Below are 8,437 nucleotides of genomic sequence, written 5' to 3' on the forward strand. Positions count from 1 at the left end.
GGCATTCCCACCTGACAGTGGGGGCACAGTGGAAGCACAAGGCGAATGCTGAGGAGGAAGAAGAGGTTGCCAATGCAGCTTGGGTACCGCCAGCACCTCAGAAGGTAGGGTTAGCATGGGCGAAATGTGGACAACCTTTGTCAGCACGCCACAACAACCAGCTCCACCAGCTGATATGGAATGTCTTAGCAGGAGGCAGCATTTTACCAACATGGTGGAGCAGTATGTGCACACGTCTACACGTACTGAATGACGGGTCTTCCCCCTTCAACTTCTGGATCTCCAAATTGGGCACATGGCCTGAGCTTGCCCTTTATGCCTTGGAGGTGCTGGCCTGCCCTGCAGCCAGTGTATTATCTGAAAGTGTGTTTAGCACGACTGGAGGGTGTTATCACAGGTTATATTTCCCAATGTTTTGGGGTGTACTCTAATTTAAACAATTTTTAAAAAAATGTAAAGCCAAAAAGCAGTGTAGGCTACCTTCTCCTCCTCCACCGCTGCTTTCACCTACACTGCCACATCCACCGCCTTCTCAACCTCATACTTCATATAGACCTCATCCTCCTAGATCAAGATTATTATTATTAATTTTTACCTATTTTATGCTATTTAAAATAATTTCCCTATCCACATTTCTTTGCAGAGCACTTGCCATGCTCTTAACCACATTTTGATGCCATTTGCAGCCCTCTAGCCCTTTCCATGACATTTTTACAGCCATTTTAGTGCTCAAATGTTTGGGTCCCCATAGACTATAATGGGGTTCAGGTTCAGGGTCAAGTTTGGATCAAGTTCGGGTTCTGAACTCGAACTTTTTTGTGAAGTTCAGCCGAACCCGTCGAACACAAACATCCAGGTGTCCGCTCAACTCTACTTGTGACTTAACACTTGGTTCATCCTGTGTAACAATACAATGCCTAGGCTATCTAGCTAACATAAGGTCAAAGTAAGAACCATTAGTATTTAGCGTCCTCAGAGGCAGTCCATATGAGCAATGAAGCAAGGATGCTAACTATCTGGCTAAAATTATAAAGTCCAAAGTCCATTCAAAAAGTGCATAAGAGGTCACATTGTTGTACAGAGTCCATACAATGGGCTAAAGTGCTTGAACGTTGCAGATCCTTTGATCCTTAGAACTTTAAATATACGTTTAATGGAGGTCAAAATTTGGAATGACCTACTATTAATATCCTCAGTGGTCTCTGAACTGTATACTAATATACTAAATGTACCTTATTATGAAAGTTAAAACATAACTTTTATTGTTTTTGTCAATAAAATAAGTGAGACACTAAATATGATTTGTAGCTGTGTTTCACTGTGCTTTCCAGAGGGGAAGCTAACGGGTACTAACGCACAATGAGTTGCCCTATCCATTCAGTTCCTTTCCTGGGGGGATCGCCTAACAGGAATTGTTAGGCGATCCCTGCAGGAAAGGAACTGATTGGAAAGGGCAACCCATTGTGTGTTAGTACCCGTTAGCTTCCCAAACCAAAAATATAGTGCAAAAAATGTCACAATAGAAATCACAAAGAGTTCAGGTACACTTTTAAGTCCTTTCTTTGGGTGCAGGCTTGTAACGTTGCAAAACTGGAACATATAATGCAAAAAGGAAAAAAAAAATTGTAAGAGGTATGGCGTCAATGTGCACAAGCTGGAGATAGTTATTTGGCTGATGGATGGAGTCTTAACAATCTGTGCTCTTCTGTAGTGATGAGCGGCAGGGGTCATATTCGAATTTGCAACATTTCGCGAATATTTTGTAGAATATTCGTTGAATATTCTCGATTTCGAATATTCGTTATATTCAAAAAAAATTTACTGGAAAAATCGGAAAGCTAATGATCGCATAATATGCAAATTTCCGTAATGCCGAGTAAAAACATGATTCCTCCCTGCTTCTTGCTTGTGGGCTAATGAGTCATTGGCCCACAAGCAACTTAAGCAGGGAGAAATCATGACTTTAGATGGGAAAAATGACGAATATTCTAAAAAACAAGCATATAGCACTATATCAAATATATTTTTTAGAATATTCGGAACATTCTAAAACAAGACTAGCAATATAGCGAATATTATAAAAAATTAATGTAGAGCAATTTAGCTGATATAGTGCTAAAATCTATTTTTTTTAATAGTTGTAATTTTTTTCCAATCTGAGCTTCAGATGAGAAAAAATTTGCAACTATTAGACAAAGAAGATCATAGCACTATATTAGCTAAATAGCTCTATATTTGTTATTTTTTTTCGAATATTCGCTATATTGCTATATATTCTTGTTTTAGAATATTACGAATATTCGAAAAACTAATATATTCGATATAGTGCTATATATTTGTTTTTTAGAATACTCGTAATTTTTTCCATCTAAAGTCATGATTCCTCCCTGCTTAAGTTGCTTGTGGGCCAATGACTCATTAGCCCACAAGCAAGAAGCAGGGAGGAATCATGTTTTTACTCAGCAATTGGAAAATTTGCGATAAAAATTTGCATTACGAAAATTCGCAATCAACACTACTCCTAAAGTCAAACATACTGCAGCCTTCTCACTGGCTCAAAAGCTAGAAGCAGGGAGAGATCATGTGTACTGATTAAAAAAATCTGAAATATTCGAAATTACGAATATATATATCTCTATATTCAAAATATTCAGGAATTCTCAAAGTGACTATATTCTCAATAAAAATTCGCAATTCGAAAATTTGTGATCAATACTACTCTTCTGGGCAAGAGGTAAAACAGGGCAACAAAACGAAAAAGACCAACAATTCTCTTACCCTTTAGAAGCAGTCCCTGTTGTGTCACCAGTAGTCGAATAGATGTTTGTGGGCTGGAAGTCTTCCTCCTGGGCCCCATAGTTGAGGGTGCAAAAGGCCTTATTTAAGCTGTGCAACATCCTCATTGCTGCACTGCTAGCTCTGGTGCTCTCTGCAGCTTTAACTCCGGCAGAAACTTAATCTGCGATCTCCTGGTCTTCTGTGGCAGGACGTTTAATTGCCAGATCACCCTCTTCTTGAGGGTCCTCTGCAAGCCTTGGCTTTTTCCTGGTAGGTGACAGATTCTCTGGACAGCAAGAAAGGATACCCTTGGTCTTTCATAGCAAGAAGCTCCAGATTCGGAGTTGGTTCTGGAATGCATGGAGCAGTATCAGTAGACTCCTCTTTATTCCCGCACACCTCAGTTCAGTGCTCCTGTTTGGTGGGTTCAGGCTGTACAGCAGCAGTAGTAGTAAGCCCTGAGAATTCTGTAGTGGCAGTAATAGCCATGGACTGCCTCTTTTCTGGCTCTGCTACTCCAGTAGTCAGGGGGCAACGGTGGTAACCTTCGCCTGGCAGATGGCCCGCTGCTCCCAACCGGAGGGACTGGAAGTCTTTTTAGCCGTTGTTGCAGCGGTTGAAAGTCCCTAGTGGCCATGACAATGGCCACAGGGAAGTCCTTCTCTGACTTCATTAATTTAATAGTTAAAGGCATGATGCACGAGGCTGCAGCTGCTGATGGTGCAGGTGGAACACTGCGGTCCAAGTGGGTGCTATCTTCACTATCAGACATGGCTTTTGATACCCTGTACCAGACTAGAGGGGGCAATGTAAGCTAAAATGCAATTTAAGTACATATTGCCATGGTTGACAACAGCAGAATTGGTGCATGGCTCCTTTAAGAGTTGCTGCAACTGCTAAATTTTGAGGAGTATGATGCTCTGGCAGGCAGAAAATGGCCCCTAACAGTCTTTAGCAAGGTTTATCTTCCCACGCAGTACTCACTCAGACCTCTGGACATTGCTTTTCAGGATCCAGGGCAAAAGGAACTGCATTTTCCCTTTTCCAAGATGGCCGCAGCTTCACTTCCTGTAGGGGTGCAGTTGATTTCTTTGTCCTCCTGGGAACTTGTACTGAACACTTTAGTTCCTTCTGCTGTAAGAATGGTTCCTCTGTCGAGGCAGGCTGTTTGGTTCCCTCCCCTCTGCTGGATGGATGTCTTCCTTTCAATACACTATACCCAGATCCAAGATGGCCAATTAACCCCTGATTTTCCACAGCGCTGCAATTTATGTAGATTCACACTCTCCAGCAGTAAGTAAATGCAATAAAGTCTCTTGAAGGGGGTTTTACAGATAGAGGGGGTTTCCAAGCGCAAGAGTAGATCGTGTTTATTCTATAGGCTTTGTGGTACAAGGACACACACGAAAATCCTGTTTGGGGGTGCCAAAAGCAACAACAGCAGTCCGCAAGGGGTGAAAAGTGTTTTGCGACGCCAGTTTCACTGAAGCAAAAATGGGACAGAATCTCTTTAAGAAAATGGTGTTGGTGGGTCCCAGGTGTAATAGTGGCCGAGGGGTTTAGGGTGGCCTACAATGTCCCTTAATGTTTTGTGCATGTGTCACGGTGCTCCTACCTGGATACACTGGAACCCCAGGCGTTGGCTCTGAAGCAGACAAATTGGGTAAACAATTGAGGGATTTGAATAAATATTTGAGTCCAGACCTTGTAATGAAGTTCAATTGCAGCTTTACTTTGCATAAACTTTTAACCAAACGGTTTACAGACTTTATCTTGGTTCCAGCAGGCTTTAGCATTAACTGTGGCAGGCAAACAATCTCAACTCTGCTACATCGGTTTCTTTTTGGCTCCGCTGTACTAACAGACTTAAATGGAATCTCTGCTTCTGCAGGAAGCTGCAACTTCTCTCTGTAGTCTGATGCTGGATTATGCCAGGGAATAGGTTAGAATCCTGGCAGCTCCAACATGAAGTCTCAACCAGAACCCCCTACCTCCTTATGGTAGTAAACAGGACTGGTCCACTTCTGACCAAGAAAGGAGGTGAGAATGGAATGGTGAGTTCCATTGTCTCTAAGGCTAGGTCTACACGGCGACATTGGTTGCACCAATGTCGCGCGAAAATTTTTATAATGGTAGTCTATAATATCGCACTGTGACATGCTGCGACTGCGACACGACAGTCGCAAAAAACCCATTCAAGATGTTGCGTGACACTTTTGCAGTGTAGTTGTACCCTTATTGTCGCGCGACACATGTCGTCGTGAAGACCTAGCCTTAGTGTAGCTCTGCTGTAGTTGCTGCCACCTGCTGGTGAACCAGGCACATTGCATGAACAATTGCATAACATTATTATAAATGCACAGTGTCTAGGGACCTGGAAATGCATAAGATAACATTATATTAGCATTCTCAGATAGAAGCAAGGCGTAGGAGTGGTAATGCCACTCGGGGGCGTTACAGATCTTTCAAACCCTTTCACTACAATCTATATAATGAACATGCCAAGAATGAAAATAACCTTGTAGAAAACACTGAAAGATGTAAATTCACTGCTGCTCCTAAGAAGAATCCATTGGAATTTAACTTTTGTAAAGCAAAAATAATATTTGTACATAATAATAGTATTTCTAAAATATGTTGTACATGCTGCATTACTAGGTAATTCTGTTTTTCATTGAACTCATAATGCTGTTTCTATGAGATCTTGATGAGGACAGCTGAATGTTCTCATAGTCACATGTAAGTGGAATCAAGTTCCATTGGCAGCAGTCTGACGTGCATTACTAGAATAGATTATTAGACATAGACTATTCCTGGCATCCAGTCAAGAATTTTTGGTTCCATAGAGTGATGCTCATTTTGAAATTGAAGAGGTTGCTGGATTGAAACTTTCATGTAGTGATGAACTTTATGACCCCATTATGCGGTATGCCAGACCTTGCAGGGGAATTATGTGTGAGGTCATGGTGTGAGCAATAGGTGGGCCGAGGTAAATACAGTTCTGGTTACTCGCGGTTACGTCGTCCCTGGGCAGGCTCGCATAAGTGAAAAGGAGAACGGCACAAGGATTCTCTGGGGCACACTCTGGTGTAAGGGACACGGGCCAGATGGTGGTTTGAGGTGCCCTTGGTGGTCTGTATTAATGCGCTAGTGGCAAGGTCCCTTGTAATCGTGACGCCAGTACCTTTTGTATGGAGGAACAACCATTTACTGTTGTATTAATAGAGGAACTTGAGTCTGAGGCAAGCAGGGTGAAACTCCAAATGGCACTTTACTGATGATGACTCTTGATTACCATACATCCATAGTCATTAAACAGCCTCTTGATACAATCTGGCATTTAGCACAATCTCCCATACATATGGGGAAAGGGAAATGCAAATCCTCAATGAAGTACAGACTCTTGTAATACATAAGAAAGCTACTGCTCAGACTAGGCTGGTAATAATGAAAGTCTTACACTGGTCAAAACTCTGGCCTGATTCTAATCCTTGACTAAAAATGTGCTTTTCTGAATCCTGAAACTTCTATTCCAATGCTGTTCTGACAGTTGGCCTGACTGTCCTCAGGATTTAAACTGGAGATGTAGATGCTTCAAGCTATCTCCTACACCTATTACAGAGGTGCTTAATAAGTCCTCAGGTAATGACTATCTTGCAATTCCTTTGTCTTGCATAAATGTAATAATTCCTTATATACTCAGCTGCATAGAGTTTAGACATTGGTCACCCTGGAAGAGCGATCTATAGGAGTGGATTGCTCACCTCTAGGCAGAATACTTGCAGGCCTTAACCCTCGGCTATGGAACCGACAGGGACAGAGTAGAGATTCCAGGAATATACCTCCCTCCAGATATTCAGCTACATCGCTGTTGCTTTCTTGAAGGCTCATGAGAGAACTGCATTCAACTGAACTCTCACTTAGATTTACCTGAGCTCATCTGCACTGGTTTGGATTTACCTCAACCAGGAACTGAACTGCACTGCACAGAACAGCACAGGACTGCACAGCCTAATTCTAAAATTGTTTTCTCGTGACACATTGTACTTCTTGTTAGTGGTAAATTTGAGTTGATATGATTTACCTTTATTTATTTAAAAAAATCTAAAATGTATTGAAAGCTTGATAAAGAGGTTATCAAAGGTTCTTTAAGAGGCTAACATTAAAGAAACCACTAAATTAACCCATTTTAGAAACTACACCCATCAAAATATTCATGCAGGGAAATGGAAATTAAATGTACATTTTTTTGGGGCAGATTCTCCATTTTAATCCATTTTTTACAAACACCAAAACAAACCTCAATATTTATTACCTTGCTGTATGGGTACACAGCAGGGCGCAGAAAGGAAGGCGAACAATATTGTTTTTGGAGGGCACTTTTCGCTGGAATTTTTTTTTCGGGCACCATGTTGCATTTAAAGAGACCCGGAGAAACCTCAAGAGTGGAAACTCCCAAAAATATACCCCATTTTGAAAACTACACCCCTCAAGAAATTTATTGAGGGGTGCAGTGAACGATATGACTCATCAAGTGTTCCAAAGAATTTAGAAACACTTGGCTATGAAAATTAATAATTTAATTTTTTACAATAAAATGTTTTAGCACCAAATGTTTCATATTCACAAGGGCTAACAGGAGAAAATCACCCCAAAATTTGTTATGCATTTTTTCCTAACTACAGTAACACCCCATTATGTAGCCATAGATTGCTGTTTGGAGACACGGCAGCATTCAGAAGGGAATCAGCCATACCTGGATTTTCTGACATGGAATTTGCTGTAATCTATATAAGGGCTATAACTTTTTTTTTTTGCTTTGACTGAGCTATGTGAGGGCTTGTTTGTTGTGGCACAAGATGTAATTTTTATTGGTACCATTTAGGGGTATGTATGACTTTGATCACTTTTATACCATTTTTGGGGAGGCTAGGTGTGCACAAATTGCAATTCTGTCAGAGTTATTTTTGTTCTGTGGGTCGATATGGTTATGGCGATACCATAATTGTATATAGTTGTTTTATGCAATACTACTTTTGCAGAATAAAAATATTTTTTTTATTGTAGGTAAAATTTTGCATCTCCATACATTCATAACATTTTTATTTTTTCACCAATGTGTGGAGGCTTGTTTTTTGCAGGACAAGACTTAGTTTTTATCGGGATCATTTTGGGATACATCTGAATTTTGGATCACTTTTTATACCATTTTTTGGGAGGTGAGGTGTGGGGTTCTCCATGCGGTATATATGATATGATAACTTTGTTCTATGAGCGATACAGTTATAGTGATTCCAAAATTATATAGTTTTTAAAGTTTTACTACTTTTGCAGCATAAAATCACTTTTGCATTAAAAATAAATTATATTTTACATCGCCATATACTAACATTCATAAAATTTTTATCTTTTCACCAAAGTAAGGCCTCTTGCACAGGATCGTGTGCCCCCCGTCACCATATTGCAGCCCGCATACAGTGGGTCCGCAATACACAGGGCACCAGCCGTGTTCATTCCACATCACATCTCAAATCCGGAGAAGCGGAATGGAAGCACGGAAAGGAACCTTGTCCTATCTTTTTGCGGGACGGACGGATCGCAGACCCCATTCAAGTAGGTTGGTTGTGTCCTGGAGGTAGCTGGCTGTATCTTTCAACAA

This window comes from Bufo gargarizans, chromosome 2 (genome assembly GCF_014858855.1).
Source record: "Bufo gargarizans isolate SCDJY-AF-19 chromosome 2, ASM1485885v1, whole genome shotgun sequence".
Lineage (NCBI taxonomy): Eukaryota > Metazoa > Chordata > Amphibia > Anura > Bufonidae > Bufo > Bufo gargarizans.